The sequence below is a fragment of the Panicum virgatum genome, chromosome 3N (assembly GCF_016808335.1).
Source record: "Panicum virgatum strain AP13 chromosome 3N, P.virgatum_v5, whole genome shotgun sequence".
In the NCBI taxonomy this organism is placed as follows: Eukaryota; Viridiplantae; Streptophyta; class Magnoliopsida; order Poales; family Poaceae; genus Panicum; species Panicum virgatum.
In genome coordinates, this window is record NC_053147.1 from 31,646,231 (window position 1) to 31,673,936 (window position 27,706).

The window sequence follows — 27,706 nt, forward strand, 5'->3', positions numbered from 1 at the left end:
TTTTTATTTTTTCTCACTTTCTTTTTCTTTTTATTTTTTTTTTCCTCCATTCTCTCTTCTTATCCGTTTCCTCCCTGTGCGCCTCCTTCCACTGCGGCCGGCGGCCTTCGCCCATGCCTCCACCTCCCGCCGGCGGAAGCATCTGCCCGTGCCGCCTCCTCCCGCCGCCGCAGGCCTGTGGCTGCGGCTCCACCTCCTGTTGGTGCCGGCCTCTGCTTGCGCCGCCTCCTCCCACTGGCGGCGGCCTTGACCTGCGCCTCCACCTCTCGCCGCCGGCCAGCCTCCTACCATGCCACGCCCCGCCCCGCCGCCGGCCGGCCTCCCGCACCGCCCCATCCGGCCTCCTGTCGCCGCCACACCACGCACTCCCTCCCCGCCAGCCACCGCGAGGAGACGCCGCGCGTGAAGAGGCGTAGCGCGCGCGGCCGGGGACAAAATGGTCTTGGACCGCGAGCCTGTGGGAGGAGCCGCTCGGAGCCACGTTTTCGTTAGGGATGAAAATGGACGGGAACGGATGGAAAAATCCCTCAACCATTTCCGTTTCCGTTTTTTATTACAGAAAACGGGAGCGGAATAGCCGGGTACGGGAGCGTAAACGGGATATAATGGTTACGGAAATAGGCGGGAACCGGAAAATCTACCGGAATACATTATTATTTAATCACCATTCACTTTGCATGAATATAACACTGACACTCCTTTACACAAGCTATTTTTCAAAAATATAATCAATGTTTGTTGTTTCCAAGTACATGTATTGATGTTAAAGAACATGAGAGGATACATGATGTGCCTATTATTTTTTTTATGAATTTTATAAATACGAGACTAATACGGGATTATCCCGGCTAAAAAAGGATCCCGCAAATACGAGCGGGATACACCCCTTCCCGCTTTCCGTCCTATTTCTGTATTTTCCGTAAATACGAAAATAGACGGGATAAATATAGAAATACGGGCAGGACAGGACGAGATTTTTTTCGTTCGTTTTCATCCTTAGTTTTCGTGGCTCCACCTCCTTTGTGGAAGCCGCCGCCGGCTCCAGATGCAGCTCCACCCGTGGAGCTGCTGCAAAAACATCCGTTTTGGAGGGCTTGGCCTGGAGCCGCGCAAGAAGCCCTCCCAAACAGGACCTAAGTTGGCAAAAAACTCAATATTTTCTCGTGATTGAATGAAGAGCCGACACACGTAGACCATCAAGCACCTCGAAGGAATGGAGCGCTCAGCCAATCGCGAGAAGTGTCAGTTTGAGATCACACGATGGAAAAAAAAAGAAATTTCACCGATGTGGATGGCGTGACGGGGCGCGGAGCCCCCTCGTTTAACATATAGAAAAGAAATGTAGAGATGAGATGGCCTTTTTATCATAGGATGCTGGCTAGCTGGTATTTGTGGGTTGCGGATCTCCTTAGCTCGTGAGCTCGAGCGGTTTGAGCTGGCTCGTTAAATTTAACGAGCTGAAATGTTAGCTCGGCATGTTACTAAAATTACTGTTTGCGTATACGGCTGTTTGGCTAATTTATACGCTAAACAATTGCTTACCGTGTATGTATAATCAGACATTTATCCCATTTAATCATCATTTAATTCGTTTAAATGACTATTTAACCTGAATAAATAGTTAAACAATAGGTGACCGTTTAGTCCGTTCAACGTTTAGATTGACATTGACTAAAATATAGTGAGTCGAGTTGAGCCGAGCCGAAATAGCATTTAATTGAGCAAGCTAACAAGTCACGTGTTTTTGTCTAGTCCTCCCGGTTGAAGAATGAGAATCATAAAGTTTTTTTATGCTCTTCATCATGCCCTACAATTTGCCATTTTGTCATGGAACTCGTGGAGACTATATATTGTCAAGTCTAAGTCAAAACTTGTAAAACATTAACTGTGCTACGCATTGATCGGCATTCAAACATGACAGACCTATATGATTTTGCTTCGCGAATATGTGCACAAAAGAACAGCCAGTACATACAAAGAATATACATCGTCCAATGGTAAATGGTTGCGCTTGTCTATAAATATCCCCAAATAAACCTGCCATGTTTCCAGGTATAGCATAGCATAGCATAGCATCAAAATTGTTAATAGCTGCTGCCTGGTGCTCGCACCACAGCGCTCCGCCGGTACGGCGGGGACGCGTGTCGCCACGCCGCGCGTCCCACTTACCGCGGCGCGGGAGCGAGAGCGCGCTCCGCGCGGTGGCAGCGGCCACGTAAGTGCCGGGGCTCGCTGACCGGTGGGCCAGCCGTCGGGTGGAGCCCGTTTGGCGGTGGCAGCGCCTTGCTGCGGCGCGTGCCGCGCGGCGGGAGGGAGCGCGCTCTGTGGCGTGCCTGCGGCCTCCTGGGCTCCCGCGCTCGCTGCCCAGTGGGCCTGCCGTCCGGTGGAGCTCGAATGGTGGCGACGCAGCTCCCTGCGGCTAGGGTGGAGAGGGCGTCCACCGCGTTGGTGGATAGGGCCGGGGCGGACCGCAGCGCGGGCGGCGACGCGTCGAAGCGAGCGGCGCGTGGCCGGCCGGCCCTCATCCACAGTCTGATCGGTGGGGGTGCCTCGCTGTGGAGCCCGGCTGGCTGTGGCGGGGGAAGGGAGCGGCGCCCGGGTGCGCGGCTGCGGCGGACACAGTGCCTTTCCAGCTGGGCGCGGCTGGATCCGCCTTGGATTCGCTCGCCTCACCGCGCCGAAACAGTGGCCCCCCACCAGAACAGTGCGCAGGTGGCGCCTCTCCCGACGTCCTGTCGGAGCCGTGCCCCGAGACCACCTCGTCGCGTCGGCATGCTCCCGGAGCTTAATGCCCGGCCCGTTTCCCGCCGAGATAAGAGCCGCGGCCCTTCCCCCTCCTCTTCCTCCTCTTCCCCCGTTTCTTCTCCCTTCTGCTCTCCTCCTCGTGTTCTTCCTCTCTGCCGGCCGCTTTTCCCATCTGCTCTGCAATCTGAGGATCTGTGAGCCCATGCGCCTCTTGCCGTCGCCGATCTTTCCTTTGGTTGCGCATTGCTAGATCCTAGCCTGATGTCTATATTCGTCCTCGTGTTCTGCAGGAGCTGGATCCGCGATAGTGCACGTAACCTAGGGTTTCGACCTCGATCTGCTGGGAGAGGTAGGTCCTCCTCCACTGCCTTCTCTTGCTTCCTACTGGCGTGCCTTGCCTTGGTCCTTGCATGATTTCCCTAATGCCGCCGCTTTTTTTTGATTCATGCATTGGTCCTTGCTCTCTTGGATTCTCTTCGATTATGAAGCTGCGTTCGCGTTGGGTTTGCCTGCGCTACAGATCTTCAAGGTACGCTCGCTGTACATCTAAGCTTCAGTCTTTCCTTAGATTTAAACGATTTCATTTGTGCTGTTGTTCCCTGCTGCTATTAGATGATTGCTTTTGTTGAGCTGGGTGTTCCTGTGGAGCTGATGTGTGTGTGCTACTAGATAGAGAGCTATCGTGTCTTGATGCTTTATGTTGTGATCTTTTTTTCTTATATGTGGTTCTTGCTGGATCTTTCATTTGGAAGAACTTGTCTGAGGATCACCTCGGCAAAGTTTGTGCAAGTGGTCTTATGTACAGCTTCTATTGTCACAGTCTCTGAACAAATGCTTTGGTGTGGTTTCTTTCATGTGTTCCTCAATATGGGTTGGCTGTTTATTGTAGTGTCTATGCAGTATATTTAACCATGTATGATGCTCTTGTGGTGGTGCCTTTTAAAGAGTTGTTAAACCTAGCACTTAGCATCGGGATAGTTTTGATCTAGAACGACAAATAAATATCTGCCAAGATAGGCTTTTTATAGATTGTGGGTGGTTGTGATAATATGGTGACTCTTACTTTGATCTATTTAATTTTGCATAGAAATCATGTGTACCAGATTGTCAAGGCGTGGTTGAGTTTATTTACACAAATTTATGCCTACATTGTGATGATTGTCTTAGCATCTGACTAGACCTGTCTTGTTTGCATTTCTGGAACATGATTTTGCCATTTGACAGATCTATAGAAATTCTATCTATTTGCTTAAAAAAAGACAGATTCTGGATGGTTGCATTAGAATGCACCATCAGATTCTTGCCCTTCAGTTGCTTTTGGTGTGAGACAAATCGATGGGGTGCATGCTTTTGAGATGTGTGTTGTGTAATATGAACTAATGGAAATCTGAATTATCTGTTAATTTAATTGCATGTGCTAATAATGTATTAGTGCACAGGATGCTCTGAAATGTATTAGTAGTGTTTGCTTCTCCATTATTGGGTGACTTCCTTGCTGTTGGAGACTTTAGAGTTAATGGTTCTTTGCATGTTCAAGCTATTAAAGACTGTTTGCCCAAACAGAATTTACTGATTTGTAGCCTTAGATTGATATATTCAGGCCTTATGGCTACGGCCTTGACATGTCCAGAGGTTGTGCCTCTTCAAGTATGAGGCTTCTCCCTTCCTGTGTCTTGCTATTGTGGTGTCCTTTTTAAAAAGTTTGTTATGTGACCCCTATAGGACAGTTTGCAGATATGAAATTTTATTTATATATGTTCTGAAGCTACCAAATTGTATTTATGTGTGTTCTGCTATATGGTTGCTAGGCTGCTGCTGCTGGGCACAAGCTGGTCCCTGCTTTGCTTCTGCTGCAACGTGTTCTTGTGAAGGTAAGTCATGTTCGTCTTTGCCTTCCTTTCATATCAGCTCTTTTATATGCGATCCATTCCCCCTCTCTATGTGCACCTCTCTCTCCTGGTCTTGTGCTTCTTTTACCCCAGCCCATCTTCTATGTTGGAGACTTTCCCTATGCATTTATATCTGAGTAGCTGCTGTGCGTGCGCATGTTTTATTAAATATTTAGTACATGCTTCCTGCTGTTCTTTTTGTTTAGCCATGGCTGGGTGTGCGAGTGAGAGAGTGGCACGTTGTCGTGAGAAGGTCCAAAAAAGGAGGGCTGTGCCACAGAGTGTCCTACATGCTTACCCTATTGTCCGTTCGTTCGGCTGCTCTAGCGAGCATGCTTTTGCTAGCGGCAGTGGCCATTCCTGCGAGCCTGGGTTGTTTGGTCCATCCAGCCAGCCATATCTGGTGCGCTTTGGCCAGCCTTGTCACCAGACTCCGTTTCCCCCAACAAAAACAAGTGAGTTAGTTCCAGACCTAAATGATCCATTGAATTACCCGCGAGCTTCAACGACGATCCTTTACTAATCTGAAATGAGCAGGAAAATGATCCTTGATGGACTGTCCTGCAAACATCGCTGCGCAGAACCGCCGTTACCGAACCAGTAGGATGCGCTATAAGAGATGCTCTATGAATGATCCTGCTGTTACTCTGCCAATCCCTCCTAACAAGGCTTCTGTAGACAAGCTAAAAGGTCTTCCATCTATCCTTTTAGATCGCCTTTTAATTCTTTGACCTGCTAGCCATATAACACTGATCCTGCCTTCCGCTCCTGTAGAAGCTTACCCAGGCAGATCATACTACGGTGGCCCATCTGATGAGTGCCCGTACTGCGGTGCTGTGTTTTGGTTTCAAGAACAAGTGAAAAGCGCAACAAACCTATCGAAAAGAAAAGTTGTGTACAACCTTTGCTGTAGAGCCGGAAAAATCGATCTAAAACCTTTCAAAAGACCTCCTGCACCTCTATCTAACCTCCTCAGATTTGATGGTGATGCGCAATCAAAGCGGTTTCTTAGGCAGATAAGGTCGTATAATTCCCTGTTTGCATTCACTTCTTTAGGTGCACGTGTTGATAAGACGATAAACAATGGTACTGCTCCTTATGTCTTTAAGATAAATGGGGTTGTCCACTACCGTATAGGTTCTTTGGTGCCCCAGCGTGGTGCTAAACCTAAATTTGCCCAGCTGTACGTACATGACCCTGAACACGAGGCACAGAAACAGCTTTCCCTTTTCGAAGATGATGGTGGCTCCGCTAACCAGCCCGACCAAACGATAGCGCTATCCCTTTTACAAATGTTGGACAGCCACAACAACCTTGTGAAGGCGTTTCGTTGCGCTAGAGAACGATTGGAGGATGCTGGCGACCAGTCACTAACTCTAAGGCTGCTAGGATGTAATTCTAGGCAAGATGTCCAGTACAATCTGCCGACCAGTGGTGAAATAGTAGCGATAATAGTCGGTGGCTATTCAGCTGATGAATATACCTACGACATCCTTGTTAATTCTAAAAACGGCTGTTTGAAACGGGTTTCCTGCCTGCACCCATGCTACATGTCCCTTCAATACCCACTTCTGTTTCCCTATGGCGAGCACGGGTTCCATCTTGGCATTAGATACACAGATGCAGACCAGGAAGGCATCACACGTAAATATGTTACCATGCTCGAGTACGGTAGATTCCATATGCACTATAGGCTTAACGAACCAAATCCCTATACTTGCTATGGTAGATTGAGTGATCAGTTAGTTGTTGACTTTTATTCGACTGTTGAAGGCTCTAGGCTAAAATGGATAGCTGACCACCAGAAAGAACTTCGCTATGAATCTGTTCAGGGAATAGCTGATGCGATTGACAAAGGTTTGACTTCCGCGGACTCTGTTGGCGGTAGGATGGTTGTTCCTGCAAGCTTCACTAGGGGTAGAAGGTACCATGTAATGAACTTTCAGGACCCAATGGCCATATGCAGAGTATTTGGACCTCCAGATCTTTTTGTGACTTTTACATGCAATACAAAATGGAGAGAAATAGCTGATGCCCTTCGTTATGAGCCAGGCCAATTACTAAGCGACCGATCTGACTTAGTTGTGCGAGTCTTTCATATGAAAGTTGACGAGTTCATAGAAGATATAAGAGAGGGCAGGACCTTTGGCGCTGTTCGGGCAGGTAGGCCTCCATATAATCTGGCAGGTATTGCCAATTTTCTATGCTTCCTGTAAGCATGACTAACTAGCCCTACTAATCCTGCAGTTCTATACACAGTTGAGTTCCAAAAGCGTGGCCTTCCCCATATACATTGCCTTGTGTGGCTGGCCGATTCAAATGCGCACTTTAACGCTTCCACTGTTGATCACTTTATCTGTGCAGAAATACCTGACATAGAGGTTGACCCACTTGGTTATGCATTAGTTGATGAATTTATGATACATGGTCCATGTGGCAATGACAATAAAAAATGCCCATGCATGAAGGACGATAAGTGCTCAAAGAATTTCCCTAAGTCTTTCCAGGAAGAAACTATAGTAGATGACTTTGGCTTCACCATCTACCGGCGTAGGGAAGACGGTTGGCATGTGATCAAGAATGGTGTTAGACTGGATAACAGAAACGTTGTGCCCTATAACATGAACCTTCTTAAGAAATACAATGCACATATCAACGTTGAATGGTGCAATAAATCAAATATGATCAAGTACTTGTTCAAATACATCACTAAAGGAAGCGATAGGGCCAAAATTTACTTTGAGGTTACTTCGAAAACAGCTAACGCCTCTCCTGGCCCTGGCTTAGCTCCACGCGATGAGATTCAGGAGTACATAGACGCTAGATACCTATTTATCTGCGAAGCCTTGTGGCGTGCCTTTGAGTATGATATCCACTACAGAGTACCTCCTGTAGAGCGGATGTGTGTTCATCTTCCTGGAATGAACCATGTCCGTTATGAGCCAGGGGCTGATTTGCAAGCTTTGCTTTCTAGCCCAGCAGCGAAAAGCACAATGTTGACTGCATGGTTCGATGCTAATGCAAAACACAGTGATGCTAGAAACCTGACCTACTGTGATTTCCCTAAAGAATGGACTTGGTGTGCTTCTGACCGTTGTTGGCGGAAAAGGGCACCTTGTGCCAAAATTGGTTGCATGTATTATGTGCATCCAACCGCTAGGGAGCTCTACTATTTGTGCATGCTCTTGATGATAGTTAAAGGTGCGACAAACTATGCTGATGTCCGAATGTTCAACGGTAGGGTGTACAACACATACCGAGAGGCGTGCGAGGCAAGAGGGTTGCTAGAGAGCGACAATGAGTGGATCCTATTGTTTGATGAGGCTATTGTCTCAGCATCATCCTATCAGCTTAGATATCTATTTGTCACCGTTGTGCTTTACTGCTCTATCGGTAATGTTTGTGATTTATTTGATAAGTACTGGCTTTACCTTACCGATGATATACGCAAAGGACTTGTGAATGCTCTTGGCAACCCCGGATATGCTGTTCCGCACGAGCAGCTGATGAACATTCTTATACTAAAACTGACAGATATGTTTGCAAACTGGGGGGGGGGGGGACATAGCCATGTATGGTCTGCCGAGTTTGACAATACAAACCTATGGTCTGTATGATAACCGACTAATTAACGATGAGCTTGATACTGAGCCTTTGATGCTATCCATGCACGCTTCATCCTTAGTGTCACAGCTAAACCCTGACCAGAAAAATGTTTTCGATCGAATCACTAACTGCATTTTAAACGGGTCAGCTAGTTTTTTCTTTTATGTGCGGTCATGGTGGGACTGGAAAAACATTTTTATGGAACGCTATTATAACTAGACTCCGCTCTGAAAAAATGTCCTGGCAGTTGCATCATCTGGGGTGGCTTCCTTGCTGTTGCCTAGAGGACGCATTGCGCACTCGCGCTTTAAAATACCGTTTGACATAACTGAAACTGCCGTATGTTCTGTCAAAAGGGGTACTATGCTTGCTGAACTTATACAGGTAGCGTCGCTTGTTATATGGGACGAGGCCCCAATGACCAACCGTTGCTGTTTCGAGGCGTTGGATAGAACGATGAAGGACATTCTGTCTGAGCATAAACCTGGCAATGCCATGCTTCCTTTTGGAGGCAAGCTTGTCGTTCTTGGCGGTGATTTTAGGCAAATCTTGCCTGTGGTTCGAAAGGGTTCGCGTGCAGCTGTGGTTGGCGCATCAATTACGAACTCTAGGCTATGGAGGCATGTAGTTCTCCTTAAATTGCATACCAACATGCGCCTGCGGGACCCTTCATTGCAAGGGGCCCAGCGCGATGAGCTTCAGCGCTTTAGTGAATGGATCCTAGCAGTTGGTGACGACACTGTCCATACCGAGAGGAGAGGGGACGAACACGAGCCCTCATGGGTTACTATTCCTGACGATCTACTAATTCACACCGAGGGTGACAAGATTGCTGCCCTTGTATCCGAGGTCTATCCTGGTTTGCTAAGACGCTATCGCGATCCTTCATATTTATCTTCCCGAGCCATTGTCTGCCCAAATAACCAAACGGTCGATGAAATCAATAGCTACATTGTCTCCATGCTGCATGGCGATGCTATGACATATATAAGCTGCGACACCATATCAAAAACATCAGAGCAGATTCCTGATTTTGACATCGTGTATCCCGTTGAATTTCTAAACTCTATTGAAGCAAATAATTTCCCTACACATAAACTTGTGCTTAAAAAGGAACCATAGTGATGCTGTTACGGAACTTAAACCAAAGTATAGGCCTTTGCAATGGAACTAGGCTTCTTGTTACTGAAACTGGTCAGCGCCTTTTGCACTGTATGATGCTAACAGGGACAAATATTGGAGAGACCGTTTTTATACCTAGAACAGCTCTTAACACAACTGATGTAAAATGGCCTTTCACTTTGCAGCGCAGGCAATTCCCTGTCCACGTGTGCTATGCGATGACAATTAATAAAAGCCAGGGCCAAACACTATCAAGAGTAGGCCTTTATCTAAAAAAACCTGTGTTTACACACGGGCAGCTGTATGTTGCGATTTCAAGAGCCATGTCAAGAAGTGGACTTAGGATTTTGATCGAGAACGATGATGGAACGTGTGGATCTCAAACTCGCAATGTGGTGCATCGAGAGGTTCTTGCTGCCGCTGACGCGGCAGCAGCCTAGACCTTTGCAGTGCAAATTTTTTTGTTGTACATAGATTTTGTGGGCTTATAGGATTCTATTTTGAGACCTCCACTGTGCAAGAAACCCTTGTGCTTTTTGCTGATTTATGCCTAATACGAATAGACAATGGTTCTTTGCATTTTGCTAAGATCCTATTCTTGATTGGCTGCTGTCCTTCATATTTTCTATTCATGCTCTGTTCAGGTTAGCTGCCTATGTTCACACTGTTTTCTTGTGTTTGCAGATGGCTGACCTGCTTCTCCCAAACCTTTTGACTGGGAACTGCAGCGATCGCGTGTGCGTTCACGTTTCCAGGTTCTGGAACTTCTATGACACTAATAACGAAACAAAACTCCTTCACGCTGACATGGTCCTCATTGATGAGGAGGTAAGCACCTCTGATCTGCTCCTTAATTTACCCCTCCAGCCTCTCTTATCTGTTGTTAACCAGTAATTATGGGCTGTTTATGTGGCGGAACCGCCCAAAATACTGGGCCCGGGTGCACTGATCTTCATTGCTAGGCAACTCTGACCCAATTTGGCACGCACCGGTAGTTCCTCAAGTGAAGCCTCGATAAAAGCCACGCTACTCCAGGATCGCACAGACAACACACACACGAAGGTGAGCACAGAGATTACAACACAAATCATCTCATACATCTCAGAGTTTGCAGTGGAAAGGAAATTCATTACAAACCATGTTCAGAGTAGCAAAGTACTACAGAAGTCCAAACTACACAAATTATTCATGTCTGATTATTGCAGCGGAAGGAGTAAACGACTACTAGCGAAACGGGTGACGCATCGATAAAGCCCGTACGAAACGCGTCACTCAGTGGGAGGGTGGTCAGCACCAGCTGAAGGGCCATCCCACTCAACAGATCAGCCCGGAGGCAAAGTGCACGGCCAAGTCAGACTCGCAATCATATCCTCAAAGTTAGTATCTGAAAAACAGTACCACAAGTAAGGCTGAGTATACTAATACTCAGTAAGACTTACCCGTCACCGGATATAACTTAGTCCGATAACTAGACATGCCAGGCTTTTTGGTTTGTGAGGTTTGTTTTGCCAAAAATGCCATTAAGAGTTGATCCTTACTTTCAGATTTTACTTAGCCATATTCTAGTTGAATTAACCGTTCTAAGTTTGTAATCTAACTCTACGCAAACATGGTAGAGCAAACATTTAACCATACTGCAATATTATCATCGTCATGTTCCACTTGTTACTCTATGTGACCGAAAACGTTAAGCAGTCTCATGCCGTGAGAGGCGGATGATTCTGAATCGAATTTCAACCTGTCCAGGGGAACCTAACACACACGCATGGGATCAACGCCGCTTTCGCCCACACAACTTTTCCCCTTTCTTTCTAGTCCGTGGATTCGAGTCACCCTCCTTGACTACAGAGTCTGACCACTCTGCACCCGTACGTCGCGACAAAAATAAATCCTACTTCTACAAAGAGGGTGAATGGTCGTTCCACTCGCCGGTCCAATCAGGTACTTAAGCTTACCGATTACCATATTTCTCGGCATCTGGCTAGTACTTTTAAATGCTTAACGAAATGAGCCACACACCGCGATCTTAACCAATTTCAACTACACCAACAGGGTATCACAACTACACAACCCCGCCCGTTGTCCTTATATTTCAGCAGGAATTAAAGTCAGTCAATTCCTAGATGCTCGCGAGAGGCAGGAAACCACTCGACTTCTACCGTTCCTAGTTAGCGGGGCAATTAGTCGATAAAAAGATCCGGATGTCAAACATAGGTTCCTATGGGTCAAGCATATAAGGTTTTCGATCAATGCCTAGAAAACATAAATGTATAAATAAAAATTATTACAACATATACAAATAGTTAGATGAAAGTTAACGCGGAAAATAATGGGTTATGCATCGGGGCTTGACTTCTTGGGCACCGTCAAACTGAGAGTCCTCTGGGGCTTGGCCCAGGTCTTGAGCTATGTTAGTACAGTTAAGATCAATGCCCACCGCAGTAAGAGAGTCTGAAGGAACCAATTCGTAATCGCCGTCAACGAGATTAACCGATTCTATATGCGAATGCAAAGATGTGTCATTATGACATGATATGATTTTCTTTCCTTCACGATAAAGTTGTAGTCCAACAAAAGTTAATTCAGTGATGATCTCAAATTTCATTCCATGGGCAGTCATTTATGGAGTAGTAATTACCACTATGTTTCTTCATGAATGAGTGTGGGGGTTTGGTTTTCATTTTCAACATTAAAACATAGCAGGTTTTCACAATTTCATAACAGAAAATCTACTCAAGATCTAGTGATGAAAATTAACTGCAGAACAGCTCAGATACTCTAGCATCTACTGTAGAAATTTCAGCACCTAACAACAAAGCATTTAAACATGAAAAATCTTGCAAACAGATTAACATAGGAACTTCACCAAATTGCACAGGTTGTTAGACATGGTTTCTGAAGCTAATATTTTTACAGAAGCATCTAGACAAGGCATACTCTGTACTGAAATTTTTCCAGATTTGATCTACTCACATAACAGGAGTTATAAAATTAACAAATGCAACATGCTAGCAAAAAAATAAATTCCACAGAGAGTTCTCATAGGATATGAGTCTCAAAATTTTACCAGAGCCTAAAAATGGACTAAAAATTCTTCAGAAAAATTATCAATCATTATTTCTACTAGATGAATTAATTATGTATTTAAATTTTCATGAGCTAGCGTATTAATTCAAGTTTCAAGATGATCAGTACTGCAGGTGAAAATTTTAACATAGGAAGAATATACTCTAACTAAGAACATGTCCAAAATTCATGATCAGATATGGTCCTGGGCACATGTACATGCACGGCGAGGGAGGTGTGGGGGAAAAGGGTCAGGGCTCGTTTGCGCACCTTGGGGTGGTCGTTGTTGGGTCGGGGATGGTCGGAGGAAGCGGCTCCACGGCGGAGCAGAGACGGCGGGGGAGTTCGTTCAAGTCCGGTGAGCTCCGGCGAGCTCGGGCCGGCGAGGCTGGGCTTGACAGCTTCACTGGAGGCCGAGGAAGTCACGACAGGGTTCAGTTGGGGCAATGCAGGGGCAGAGGAGGCTCATCGGTGCGATGCAGGGCATCGCCGGCAATGGAGGAGGAGGCGGAGCAGGGGAGGCGGCGTTCGCGCGCGCGTGGCTGGGTCTGGGGGTTTATATAGGCGTGGGGAGTAAGAGGGGGCGAGTTTGCTTCGCCTAGGAGGAAACGCGCTGCCGAGGGAGGTCGGAGCCCGCCTGCCGGCGAGCTCGGGCGGAGCTGGCAGCCGGCGGGTATCGTGGCGGCTCGGGGAGGCGTCGGGGACGCGTGCCTGCGCGAGGAGGGGCCAAGGGGCAGGCCAGGTGGCCTTGGAGGGCTCCCTCGGATGCACTTGGCCGCGGACGCGTCATGGACGAGGTCCACCGGAGGCGTACGGGCGAGCGGCGGCAAAACAGAGAGAGGAGGGGGAGCAGGGACTCGTTTGCAAATTTCAAAAGTTTAGGGACCTCCCGATAAACTAAAATTATCTCTTTCTTGGAGGGCTCAAATGGAAAAGTGTTGAATACCAAACTTGTGTAAATTTTCAAGATTTACAAATTTTGTTTTAGGCAAATTTTCATTTGAAGTTCATATTTTGAACTAATTCATAATTTCAAACTTGCAATGAAGGGCATTGATTTTTATTTGATTTTTGAGTGGATTTAGCTGAAACATGAATTAGGCACATGTCATTTAAGGTACTAGCTGCAACCCAAACTTATTTTTTTGTAGTTTTTTAAACATGATTTGAATATGTTTTTAAATTGTTTTAGCCCTCACATTCAATATCCAATTTGTGGTTTGAATTATATTTGACTTTTTCTTATGAATTTAATTCCCATATCCCCTTCCATGATTTATTTGAATTAAATGGAGTGTCCTTTAGTGTACAGACACCAGGGGTGTCACAACCTACCCCCCTTAAAAAGAATCTCATCCCGAGATTGGATGAATAAAGCAGGAACAGAGATAAAGGTACCTGAGGTAGAGCTAAGAAAACCCGGAAAATGTCGATTGAGATAGTCCTCCGTCTCCCAGGTGGCTTCTTCTTCAGTGTGGTGTGACCACTAAATTTTGTACATCTTTACCACCTTTCGACGAGTACCTCTCTTTTTGATCCAAGACTCGAAGTGGATATTCGACATAAGAGAGATCGGGCTCCACTGATATTTCCTATTGATCAATGATTTCAGTCGGAACTCGGATACATTTCTTGAGTTGGGATACGTGGAAAGCATCATGGATGGCTGCGAGTCGCGAAGGAAGTCGCAGTCGATAAGCCACGGGTCCACATTCTTCAATGATCTCATATGGTCCGACGTAGCGAGGTGCTAACTTGCCTTTGACTCCGAAACGCTGAACGCCTCAAGTTGGTGATACTCGTAAATAAACATAGTCACCAACTCTGAACTTCAAAGGGTCCCTTCTCTTATTAAAATAACTCTTTTGCTGGGATTGGGCTGCTCAAAGATTTGCTTGTACTATTTTTACCTTCTCCTCAGCCTCGACCACTAATTCGGGTCCAAATATTTTGCGTTCTCCAGTCTGAGTCCAACTCAAAGGAGTTCGACACTGTCGACCATACAAAGCCTCGAATGGCGCCATTTTCAGACTGGCCTGATAACTGTTGTTATAAGCAAACTCGGCCAAGGATAAACATTTGTCCCAGTTCTTGTCATAATGGATGACACACTCTCGAAACATGTCCTCAAGAATTTGATTTACCCTTTCGGTCTATCCGTCAGTCTGTGGATGGTAAGCTAAGCTTCGAATTAATTTAGTTCCGAGAGCCTCTTGGAGCTGCTCCCAAAACCTTGCCACAAACTGAGTACCACGATCAGAGATAATGGTTTTAGGTACACCGTGCAAACAGACGATTCGATCGATATAGATCTCGGCATACTTCTTGGCCTCGATATTTAGTATGTACTGGAATAAAATGAGCGGTCTTGGTGAGCCTATCGACAATAACCCAAATGGAATCATGATGCTGAGAGGTATTTGGTAAGCCCACAATGAAATACATGCTGATATCTTCCCATTTCTAGGACGAAATTGGCAGAGGTTGGAGAGTTCCAGCAACTTTCAAGTGACTAGCCTTCACTCTCTGACATGTGTCACACTCTGCGACATATCTAGCAATTTATCGCTTCATGCGAGTCCACCAGAAATTTTGCCTGAGATCCTGATACATCTTGGTGCTACCCGGATGAATGGAAAATTTAGAGAGATATGCTTCGTCCATAATTTGTTTCCGCAGTTCGTGATTTTAAGGAATGACAAGGCGATCCTCGAACCATAAGATTTCTTTATGGTCCACACGGAAACACTTGTATTTGTTTTCGCCCTCTAGCACTTTCTGTTTGATGATTCGGACACTCTTATCATATAATTGTGCCATGTTGACTTGGTCATGAAGTGTCGGTTCCACAGAAATGTGAGTCAACGATCCTTGGGGAATGATTTCCAAATTCAACCTTTGCATTTCAGCACACAACGATTGTTTGTACGTCTCTGCTGAAAGGCAGTTGCAGTGAATCTTGCGACTAAGCGCATCGGCTACGACATTGGCTTTGCCCGGATGATAATGAACTTCCAGGTCATAATCCTTGATTAATTTCAGCCATCTTCGTTGCCTTATATTCAGCTCACTTTGGGTGAAAATGTATTTGAGACTCTTATGGTCGGTATAGATATTGCAGTGAGTGCCCATAAGATAGTGTCTCCAAATCTTAAGAGCATGAATAACTGCTGCTAGCTCAAGATCAATAATTTAGCTCATGTGGCCGAAGAGCTCGGGAAGCGTATACAATAACCCAATTGTCTTGCATTAGAACACAACCAAGAACAGTACCCGATGCATCACAGTAAACATCGTAGCACTTGTTGTTGTCAGGTTGAGCTAAAACTGGTGTTGTGGTTAAATGTGCTCTCAATGTATGGAATGCTTCATCGCACTTTGCATCCCATTTAAACTTGACATCCTTCTTTAGCAGTTCTGTCATTGGCTTTGCAATTCTGAAAAAGTCCGGAATAAACCTACGGTAATAACCCGCCAAGCCGAGAAAACTGCGAATCTTATGAACTGAAGTAGGAGGTTTCCAGTCCATCACTTCTTAAACTTTGCTGGGGTCAACGGAGATGCCTTCACTGGATATAGTGTGACCCAAAAATTTGACTGTGTCCAGCCAGAATTCACACTTGGAGAATTTCGCATACAGCTTATGATCTCGAAGGCGTTGAAGAATAATACGCAGATGTTGTTCATATTCTACCTCATTCTTGGAATAGATCAGAATATCATCGATGAAAACCACAACAAACTTGTCAAGTTCTGGCATGAATACCGAGTTCATGAGATACATGAAATAGGCGGGAGCGTTTGTGAGACCGAAAGACATCACTAGATATTCATAGAGACCATATCTGGTTGAGAATGTGGTCTTGGGAATATCGCAGGGTCTGATTTTTATTTGATGATACGCCGAAACGAAGATCAATCTTGGAGAAGATCTTTGCTCCAGCCAATTGGTCAAACAGTACATCAATGCGGGGAAGTGGATATTTATTTTTGATGGTTACCGCATTGAGAGGCCGGTAGTCAACACACAACCTCAGACTGTCATCCTTCTTCTTTACGAATAATGCTGGACAGCCCCAAGGTGAAGCACTTGGGTGAATAAAACCCTTGTCCAGAAGTTCTTGCAGCTGGATTTTTAATTCAGCCAATTCTTTAGGCGGCATTCGGTACGGCCTTTTTGAAATAGGTGTTGTACCAGGCTGCAGTTCAATAACAAATTTGATATCCCGATCTGGTAGCATACCAGGCAAGTCGTCCAGAAAAACATCTGCATATTCCCGGACTACAGGAATATCTTCTAAACGAATTTCTTTCATGGCATAGGCACAAGAGTGGTTGCATTGGTGATGAGGTAAATATAGAACCGAATGACCATGAGTTGGAGAATTTATTTCAATGGCTCGGGAAGAGATATCTAACAGTACCCCATGTCTATTCATCCATTCCATTCCTAGGATGACATCCATTCCTTCTAGTGGTAATAGGATTAAATCGGTTGAAATTATTTTACTGCCCAACTTAAGCGGTGCGGTTCTAACCATTTGGTTGGATGCTACTTTACGACCCGGAGTAGATATCATGTAAGAGCCTTTGGTGTGACAAAAATCTAACCCAACTTTTGCTCCAAATTTAGAACTAATGAAGCTATGAGATGCACCAGAATCGAATAAGATAATTGCGTGGTGATGGTTTATAGAGAATGTACCCGACATAATTGGTACTCCCTCTGAAAGATCAGCCAAGTTGGTAAAGTTAAGTCGGCCTTGCCTGACTTGAAAAATTTGTTTCTTGCCCTTGTTCTGATCATTTCTGCGAGAAGCCTGGCCCTGAGATTGTCCCGCCTGGGGGCACATCTTGGCAAAGTGATCCGGACTCCCGCATTTGAAACAGTGGTTATTGTTGTCAGGGCGAGCGGCTTGCTGAGTATTCGGCCTAGGGCTGGTCTACTGCTGCTATGGTGCAAATCGAGCTTGCTGAGGTGGCCCCGAATCGAGCCGGATGCTGCTGCTGAGGAGGACGAAAAATCCAACGCCCTGGCTGAGGGGCCTTCTGAGAGGGTGCGGGTGGGTTATTTTGCACAATGCAATACCTCGGTGCATAGGCACTCGAGGGTCCAGCAGGTGCCTTGCGCTTCTTCTCCGCACGATGAGCCATAATGAGATCCTCCTGAGTGATAGCCAAATTTACTAAATCATTGATAGAGTCCGCACGAACAAGATTCATCCTTTCTTGTAACTTGGTACTAAGGCCTCAACGGAAACGTTCACGCTTCTTAGCGTCGGTGTTCGCATGGTGACTAGCATATTGACTCAAGTGGTTGAAAGCCTGGGCATATTGTAATACGTTTTGAGTGCCCTGAGTTAATGCCAAGAACTCATCGAGTTTCCGATCGAGAATACCAGCCGGAATATGATGAGCTCGGAAAGCATCCTTGAACTCATTCCAATTCACCACGTGATCATCCGGTAGCATTCCGTGGTAATGATCCCACCACATTCGAACTGATCCGCGAAGTTGCTACGTGGCATAGCGAGTCTTGTTCGCTTCGGAACAAGGAACAAACATCAAAGAAAACTTGGATTCAATCATGCAAATCCAAGCATCCGCATTGAGTGGCTCTTCTGCCTTGGTGAAAAGCGGGGGCTGCGTACTCAGGAAATCTTGATAGCTCGGTTCTTGCGGTTGATGAGCATGGTGCCCACCTCGCTGCTGCTATTGAGCTTGCACCAATTGCCGCAAGATTTCGGTTTGAGCGGCTAAGACTTCAGCGATGCCCGGTGGTGGAGGAGGTGGAGGTGGATTGCCATTTCCTCCGGCTCCAAAACCACTAGGACTTCCACGAATTGATCCCACCATCTGAAACATGAGTAGTTTGCATTAGGCACAACATTTTCAACATCTCAAATGGAAATATACAACTCAAGACAGGAATGGAAGAATAGGAATGGCATAAATCGCGTTACACAGAAAACTGTCGATACGAAAAAGTGCATAACTGGAGTTCTATGCATGATATGGACTTGAAAGTTTTACAGGAGATATATAATTTCATGACCTACAACTTTGGTAGTCAACGCAAAGTCAGAATCCCAGAGTAAGTTAGTCGAAAAATTCAATTACTACTCCTCTGGTTTTCTGAGTCCACAGAAAACAGAGCCTCTGTATTTTGCGTATATCTCCTGCTGTACACCTCTGTTTGAGCTGAAATTTGGTGATCATTTAGATGATGAAATTTGGAACAACTTTGGTATTCAACTCATGAGCTGATTCGGAAAGTAAATAAGGATAAAAATTCGAACTTGCTGCTGATTTCAGCTTTTCACTGTCTGCCAACACTTTACATAAGTAGCATAAGTGGCATTAGAGATCCATTACATCCATCATACTCTCACTTCTACTTGATTACTCCTAACATCAGTACTAAGGGGTTACTCAACTCTGAGTTAGCCTAGTAGCCCTTGATCCAAAATTTAGGCTACACTAAGAGGAGTCTACAAAAGTCAGGAAACAACGCCTCGGTCTACATGTTGACCGATGCCTCGCTCTCCGCGGGAGAGTGGGTCTCGACCAGTGCGGGCTGCAGCGCCTGCTCCTCAAAGTCAACCTCAGAAACACCCTGAACCTCCTGGGGCTCGTCCTCACCGTCCACCTGCATCTCGTCGGGTGGTGCGTGAAGGGCGTCATGCATCTCGTGGAGCTGCCCTTGGGCGTCGTCGACCTCTAGCTGAAGGTCATGGATCTGGTCATCGAGGAAGTGAATAGTGGCATCGCGATCCATCACGGTGTCCTGAAGCTCCTAGACCTGGCCCTCGAGCTGGGTGATCAAGGCACCCCTGCTCTCGAGCTCGTCACTGGCCTCGCGAAGCTGCTCGTCCCTCAGCTGGACGGTCAGGTGTAATGCCTGAGCCTGGTTGATCAGCTGAGCGGTGGCATAGCTCTGGGAGATCTGAAGGTGGTAAAGTCTGTCCAAGCACAAGGCTGTCGTCCGCAGTGCTCCAACGGGGTCGAGGGTAGCGATCGCTGCCACGTTGGCCATCCTGTCGCGCCAAAGCGGGTTGGCCGGGTCGTGCGTGGGGAACAACCCGAACGCGGACACAAGAACCTCCATCGGGTGCTGAGAGCAAAAAGTGATCATCGTCCTCATCGCTGTGGTCTCCCAAGTGTCCAGCAAGCGGTGGCCGATCACCTGGGTCACGATCGGCTCCCACCCGTTGAGCGGGTGCTGTGGGATCACCATCGTAACGGTGCAACGATGCACCCCGCTCTCCACGAAGTCGTGGCCCTCGTAGAGCGGTGGCTGGGGGTACCTGGCTGAACTCAGGAGTTCCCAAAGATGGCGAGGAAGTCCGTCCTAGTGCAAACAAGCTGAGTGCACGTGCCCCTGCGCGTCCATCATCACCAGCGCTTCCATCTGTCCCAACAAAAGACTGATGGATCAGCTGACAGTCAAACAGAGGATGGCTGGTTCTGAACAGTTAAAAAGATTGATCAAAACTATAGATATCATGCTCCGAAAATTCTTAAAAATTTACAGAAGATGCCTATGGTAGTGGGAAATATTTCATCTAGTCAACATGAAGGCCATATTAGACCCTAACAAGGTGATATGACCATGATGGTGCAATGATGTCAAACCAGGAATCTGATTGTCCAGAGAGTGTGTAATTTGACCATAACTACCAAACCAGTTAACCAAGATAATTCAAATTTTTTTGGTAAGTTCTTCATCAAGTTACCTACAACTTTTATGTTGTACAATTTTTCATTTGAGCAACTTAAGTAGGTCGAAAATTCAGTTGGTACAGACTGCTCAAGTTTGACAGATTTGCAGAGGGGTACAATAAATTCGAAATATCAAGGTAGAAGGCTTCAAAAATTCTCAACTTTTTACAGTAGTTTGGTGATTTATGTGGATACATTTCATCCTACAGGCCAAACTTAATTTGAGGTTATCTTCATATTTTAAAAATTCAAAGAAAACAGAATTCCAGATTTCACAGATTACCTAGGTTATCCTTAAGAATAGGTTTTTATCCTTTTTGATTGCGATTTCTTGTGCACATTTCTTTGATGATGATTTAGGGATGAATGCAGATCCTAATCGTCCTCACCAAAAGAAAGAACTGCCAAGTAATCTTGGTCTTACGCAGTTAGTTAGCGGTGGCATACGTAATACTCTCTCGCTATATAACTACTCAATATAACTGTCTAGCCTAGGATTCGATTTCGAGTTAGCGTACCTGCAGAAAATTGACAGTATATAAATGAACCTTCTATGCCATCACTCACAAAAGCGTTCTCATATATTACCGATCACTATAGAACCGGCATCCATACAATTCCCGCCATATGGACAACGTTAAGCATATGTCATCGAAGTAACGTATTGACTGAGTACCATCTTGGACGGGGAATTGAATTCCAATTTCGAACCATTACTCCCCATATATTCAACTGATGGTTGCTATATGGGCAGCAGCTCAAGTAGGCCACTGCTTGAGCTCCAGCGTTCGGCTCGCATCACCGATGGGAAGGTCAGACTCCCTCAGCTGACTGAGTAAGCATACCTCCGCGGCGACGATGTAGTTGCAGAATTTAAATTGCGGAATTTAAATACTGAAGGTAATGTGCTAGAAGTTAGCCATACAATATAAGCCACCAAGTTTTGAAGTCAAGTTTTAATTTGTTGTTTTGAAAACTGAGGCTGCCATCTCTAGTAGGCTGTCTGCGAGCTCTGATGCCAGCTGTGGCGGAACCGCCCAAAATACTGGGCCCGGGTGCACTGATCTTCGTTGCTAGGCAACTCTGACCCAATTTGGCACGCCCCGGTTGTTCCTCGAGTGAAGCCTCGATAAAAGCCACGCTACTCCAGGATCGCACAGACAACACTCACACGAAGTTGAGCCCAGAGATTACAACACAGATCATCTCATACATCTCAGAGTTTGCAGCAGAAAGGAAATTTATTACAAACCATGTTCAGAGTAGCAAAGTACTACAGAAGTCCAAATTACACAAATTATTCATGTCTGATTATTGCAGCGGAAGGAGTAAACGACTACTAGCGAAACGGGTGACGCATCGATAAAGCCCGTACGAAACGCGTCACTCAGTGGGAGGGTGGTCAGCACCAGCTGAAGGGCCATCCCACTCAACAGATCAGCCCGGAGGCAAAGTGCATGGCCAAGTCAGACTCGCAATCATATCCTCAAAGTTTATACCTGAAAAATAGTGCCACAAGTAAGGCTGAGTATACTAATACTCAGCAAGACTTACCCGTCACCGGATATAACTTAGTTCGATAACTAGACATGCCAGGCTTTTTGGTTTGTGGGGTTTATTTTGTCAAAAATGCCACTAAGAGTTGATCCTTACTTTCAGATTTTACTTAGCCATATTCTAGTTGAATTAACCATTCTAAGTTTGTAATCTAACTCTACGCAAACATGGTAGAGCAAACATTTAACCATACTGCAATATTATCATCGTCATGTTCCACTTGTTACTCTATGTGACCGAAAACGTTAAGCAGTCTCATGCCGTGAGAGGCGGACGATTCTGAATCGAATTTCAACCTGTCCAGGGGAACCTAACGCACACGCATGGGATCAACGCCGCTTTCGCCCACACAACTTTTTCCCTTTCTTTACAGTCCGTGGATCTGGGTCACCCTCCCTGACTACAGAGTCTAACCACTCTGCACCCGTACGTCGCGACAAAAATAAATCCTACTTCTACAAAGAGGGTGAATGGTCGTTCCACTCGCCAGTCCAATCAGGTACTTAAGCTTACCGATTACCATATTTCTCGGCATCTGGCTAGAACTTTCAAACGCTTAACGAAATGAGCCACACACCGCGACCTTAACCAATTTCAACTACACCAGCAGGGTATCACAACTACACAACCCCGCCCGTTGTCCTTATATTTCAGCAGGAATTAAAGTCAGTCAATTCCTAGATGCTCGCGAGAGGCAGGAAACCACTCGACTTCTACCGTTCCTAGTTAGCGGGGAAATTAGTCGATAAAAAGATTCGGATGTCAAACATAGGTTCCTATGGGTCAAGCATCTAAGGTTTTCGATCAATGCCTAGAAAACGTAAATGCATAAATAAAAATTATTACAACATATACAAATAGTTAGATGAAAGTTAACGCGGAAAATAATGGGTTATGCATCGGGGCTTGACTTCTTGGGCACTGTCAAACTGAGAGTCCTCTGGGGCTTGGCCCAGGTCTTGAGCTACGTTAGTACAGTTAAGATCAACGCCCGCCGCAGTAAGAGAGTCCGAAGGAACCAATTCGTAATCGCTGTCAACGAGATTAACCGATTCTACATGCGAATGCAAAGATGTGTTATTATGACATGATATGATTTTTCTTTCCTTCACGATAAAGTTGTAGTCCAACAAAAGTTAATTCAGTGATGACCTCAAGTTTCATTCCATGGGCAGTCATTTATGGAGTAGTAATTACCACTATGTTTCTTCATGAATGAGTGTGGGGGTTTGGTTTTCATTTTCAACATTAAAACATAGCAGGTTTTCACAATTTCATAACAGAAAATCTACTCAAGATCTAGTGATGAAAATTTACTGCAGAATAGCTCAGATACTCTAGCATCTACTGTAGAAATTTCAGCACCTAATAACAAAGCATTTAAACATGAAAAATCTTGCAACCAGATTAACATAGGAAATTCACCAAATTGCACAGGTTGTTAGACATGGTTTCTGATGCTAAAATTTTTACAGAAGCATCTAGACATGGTATACTCAGTACTAAAATTTTTCCAGATTTTATCTACTCAAATAACAGGAGTTATAAAATTAACAAAAGTAACATGCTAGCAAAAAAATAAATTCCACAGAGAGTTCTGCATAGGATATGAGTCTCAAAATTTTACCAGAGCCTAAACATGTAATAAAAATGCTTCAGAAAAATTATCAATCATTATTTCTTCCAGATGGATTAATTATGCATTTAACTTTTCATGAGCTAGCATATTAATTCAAGTTTCAAGATTATCAGTACTGCAGGTGAAATTTTTACCATATTAAGCATATACTCTAGCTAAGATCATGTCAAAAATTCATAATCAGATATGGTCTACTTTACCCAGAACAAAAAGAACAAACCTAGCCTTGATATACTAAGCAAGATTTTTAACTAGAGCAAAACTCAGTAACTATTCTCAAACTTTGCAGACATGGTTAAAAGGCTAAAACAAAGTTCCAGAATTAAACCTAGATTTTTCTAAGCAAAGAATCTATATACCATGAATTAAGTTCATATAACAAGCAATAATTGGGACATACAGAAAACTAGATCAAAAATTTATCAAACTTGTACAGAAACAAGGATTCAGTACCATGTTCTCACAGAAAAAATTTCATAACCAAAACATGTCTACCTTAACCAGCATTAATGTATGAAGGTAGCTAGTAGATCTAGGGGAAATGATCATTGACACAAGTAAATGAACTCAAATTGTGCTCATCTTTTTACCAGAAGCTTGTAACTCTACTAGGTTCATCATACCCAAAATTCAGAGCCATCTAGTGAGCCAAACTACCAAAACATTTATGTGCCATTTATACTAATCTTTTTTTTAGATTAAAAATTATACAGAATATGAAGATTTGCATGTAACAAAACTTGTAGAGTTCATCTCATAGATTCCATAACATTTAGAATTACATTTTTCTGATTTTTCTACGATTTTATACGCATTTTTGAAGTTCACTGAAAATCATGTTCTTGAGTTCATGTAGCTTTTGCAGTTTAACCCCTAAAATCAAGTTTTTCTCTTACAAAGAGGTCCTGGGCACATGTACACGCACGGAATCCGAGCGATTCCGGTGAGGTCCGTCGTCGGCGGCGAGGGAGGTGTGGGGGAAAAGGGTCAGGGCTCGTTTGCGCACCTTGGGGTGGTCGGGGTTAGGTCGGGGATGGTCGGAGGAAGCGGCTCCACGGCGGAGCAGAGACGGCGGGGAGTTCGTTCAAGTCCGGCGAGGTCCGGCGAGCTCGGGCCGGCGAGGCTGGGCTTGACAGCTTTACTGGAGGTCGAGGAAGTCGCGACGGGGTTCGGTCGGGGCAATGCAAGGGTGGAGGAGGCTCGTCGGCGCGACGCAGGGCATCACCGGCGACGGAGGAGGAGGCAGAACAGGGGAGGTTGCGTTCGCGCGCGCGGGACTGGGTCCGGGGGTTTATATAGGTGCGGGAGAGTGAGAGGGGGCGAGTTTTCTTCGCCTGGGAGGAAACGCGCTGCCGGGGGAGGTCGGAGCTGGCCTGCCGGCGAGCTCGGGCGGCGCTGGCAGCCGACGGGTGTCGTGGCGGCTCGCGGAGGCGTCGGGGACGCGTGCCTGCGCGACGAGGGGCCAAGGGGCAGGCCAAGTGGCCTTGGAGGGCTCCCTCGGGTCCACTTGGCCGCGGGCGCGCCGTGGACGAGGTCCACCGGCGGCGTACTGGCGAGCTGCGGCGAAACAGAGAGAGGAGGGGGAGCAGGGACTCGTTTGCAAATTTCAAAAGTTCAGGGACCTCCCAATAAACTAAAATTATCTCTATCTTGGAGGGCTCAAATGAAAAAGTGTTGAATACCAAACTTGTGTAACTTTTCAAGATCTACAACTTTTGTTTTAGGCAAATTTTCATTTGAAGTTCATATTTTGAAATAATTCATAATTTCAGACTTGCAATGAAGGGCTTTGATTTTTTTTGATTTTTGAGTGGATTTGGCTGAAACATGAATTAGGCACATGTCATTTAAGGTACTAGCTGCAACCCAAACTTGTTTTTGTGTAGTTTTTCAAACATGATTTGAATATGTTTTTAAATTGTTTTAGCCCACACATTCAATATCCAATATGTGGTTTGAATTATATTTGACTTTTTCTTATGAATTTAATTCCGATATCCCCTTCCATGATTTATTTGAATTAAATGGAGTGTCCTTTAGTGTACAGACACCAAGGGTGTCACAGTTTATTTTTTCCCTCAACAGGGTAATAGCATCCATGCTTAGGTCTATCCTCCAGCTGATGAATTGTTCAAGAACCGTGTCAAGGAAGGCGGTGTCTACACCTTCTCCTACTTTCGGGTCAGAGCCTCCAACATCTACTACAAGCCAGTAGAAAATGACCAGATGCTTGTGTTCACAAAATGGACCAAGGTGGAAGAAGTCCTTGCTGTTCCTCCTGCTTTCCCAATGTATGTCTACTCAATTGCCTCACAAGAACAGCTTCAAGCACGTATTGACAGCAGGGTACAGTTTACAGGTAAACAATGCTTTTCCTGTTGTGTACATTCGTTTTACAGTATCGATGCGGTATATTCCTCCATACGTACCCTGTTTAACCCATGCCTGTTTCTCCATGTAGACGTTATTGGAGTCATAACTGCCATTTCAAATACTGGGACAACACAAACAAAGCTAAGGCAGGGCGGCAACACCAAGAGGACCGTCACTATACAGACACCAAGGTGATTTTATTGCTCAATATATACTTATGCACATTCTGCCATTTTAGGCTAATTTTTCTATTGTATTACAGCCTATAGATCCCGCCCCACCAATAGTTATAGGATTTTGTTTAAATGCCTATCTCTAACTAAGCCTTTCATCAATGGTGCAGCAACATCCTCTTAGATGTTGTGCTTTGGTCAGAGCGTGCCACAACTTTCCCAGCAGATGAAGTACTCAAAGATGGCCAGACTTCTCCACAGGTTGTGTTGTTTGTTGGTACTCTTGTCAAAAGCTTTGGAGGTATGTCCTTGTCCGGGAGTTCGTCTTGCAAGTGGTACATCAATCCTGACATTCCTGACACAAAGAAACTTCTAGCTAGGTGATGTGCTCATCTACATAGCTGAATTTTTAGATTGCCAGTATTTATTCAGCAGCTTCTAATGCCTCATCATTCCTAACAGCGCCACAGCAGGGTATAAAGCCAATTGCTTGGTCTGAGAGCTCAAGTGCTGCTGTCCAAAAAGAACCTGCTCAGGAAAAAAACTCTCTGAGATTTTAGATCTCAATCCATTTGAGTTCCAGGTGCAAATTTCAATCCCTTCACGCATTCCATGCTGCTTCCATACTGCACTTCTACTGTCAGGATTTTATTAGAATCTTTTAGGTTTAGTCTCATTCAACAATTTATTGTAGCCTTTGTTCTCTTCTGACTTATGCTACTATATGCAGAAAATTGAGTTTATAGTCACTGTCACTGTAAAGAAGATCGGCAGCAACTGGTGGTACAATGCGTGCAAGAAATGCATGAAGACAGCAAAACGCCATGGTGATTCCTACAAGTGCACAAATGTTAAGTGTAACAACATTGGGATACCCAATCCAAGGTTAGTTATCTGAATTTGAACTTCTCATCCTTCTTGATCAGATACTTTCTGTTGCCTATTCTGATCTTAGCGTCAATAGGTTCAAGTTATCCATACTAGCTGGTGACGACACAAATGCTGCCGAGTTCATTCTGTTTGGGAGGCAAGCTCAGCGACTGACAAGGAAATCGGCTGACACCCTTGTGCCTGAAAACCCAACTGACTTCATTCCAGATGAGATTACAAGGCTGCTTGAGAAGATGTTCACATGGATAATCAGTTTTACTGATAGCACCATAGATTCCGGCACCATAACACTCCAAGTCAACACAGTGGTTGGAGAAGTCGGTCAAGGAGGCTCTGTCATTCCAGCCATGCCGGCCACATCCCAAACATCCTCACTCATGCTGTCAGAAGGTGGCACCACCAGCGTGCATGGTGCTTCTCACCAGGGTGCTTCTCACCAGAACCAGGCTCTTCCTATGTCACCACTTGCTGCCAGCTCTATTGATAGCCATGCCTCCAACGCCTCCCCAGTTAGGCCTGCCTTACCTACATCTGATGCGCCGCAGTCTCCACAAAGTGTGAAGAGCACAGCTAATTATAAGGTACACGCTCCTCGATTTGTTATAAACTGCCTGCTGCTTCTTACAGCACACATTTCTGATCGACTTTGCATCTGTCATCATAAGACAAGTCTGAAAATCCTGCTGTGAAGCCTTCTAAGAGTGCTCTGGTGCCACAGAAGACATCCACTAGGAAAAGGTGAGCCATCCTTACAAATTCTCACATAGACACACGTCTTTCTAGAAATGCTTATAATGCTGCTTATAGGTCCCGTTCAACAAGCAAAGGAAATGTGGCCAAGAAACTCCTAATTGATGAGGAGGCCGAGGAAGACGACGGTGGCAGCAGCGGGGTGCGGCCTCTACTGATCAGCAAAGGTGCCC

General features: G+C 45.4%; 1 long non-coding RNA gene across 1 annotated transcript; it reads left to right on the top strand.

The window, feature by feature from the left end:
* The first annotated feature begins 3,229 nt into the window (after positions 1 to 3,229).
* LOC120668162 lies at positions 3,230 to 25,683 on the top strand. The gene is made up of 4 exons (XR_005672267.1): positions 3,230 to 3,274; positions 4,554 to 4,616; positions 10,047 to 10,190; positions 25,432 to 25,683. It is a non-coding gene; the product is annotated as an uncharacterized LOC120668162 (long non-coding RNA).
* The last annotated feature ends 2,023 nt before the right edge of the window (positions 25,684 to 27,706 follow it).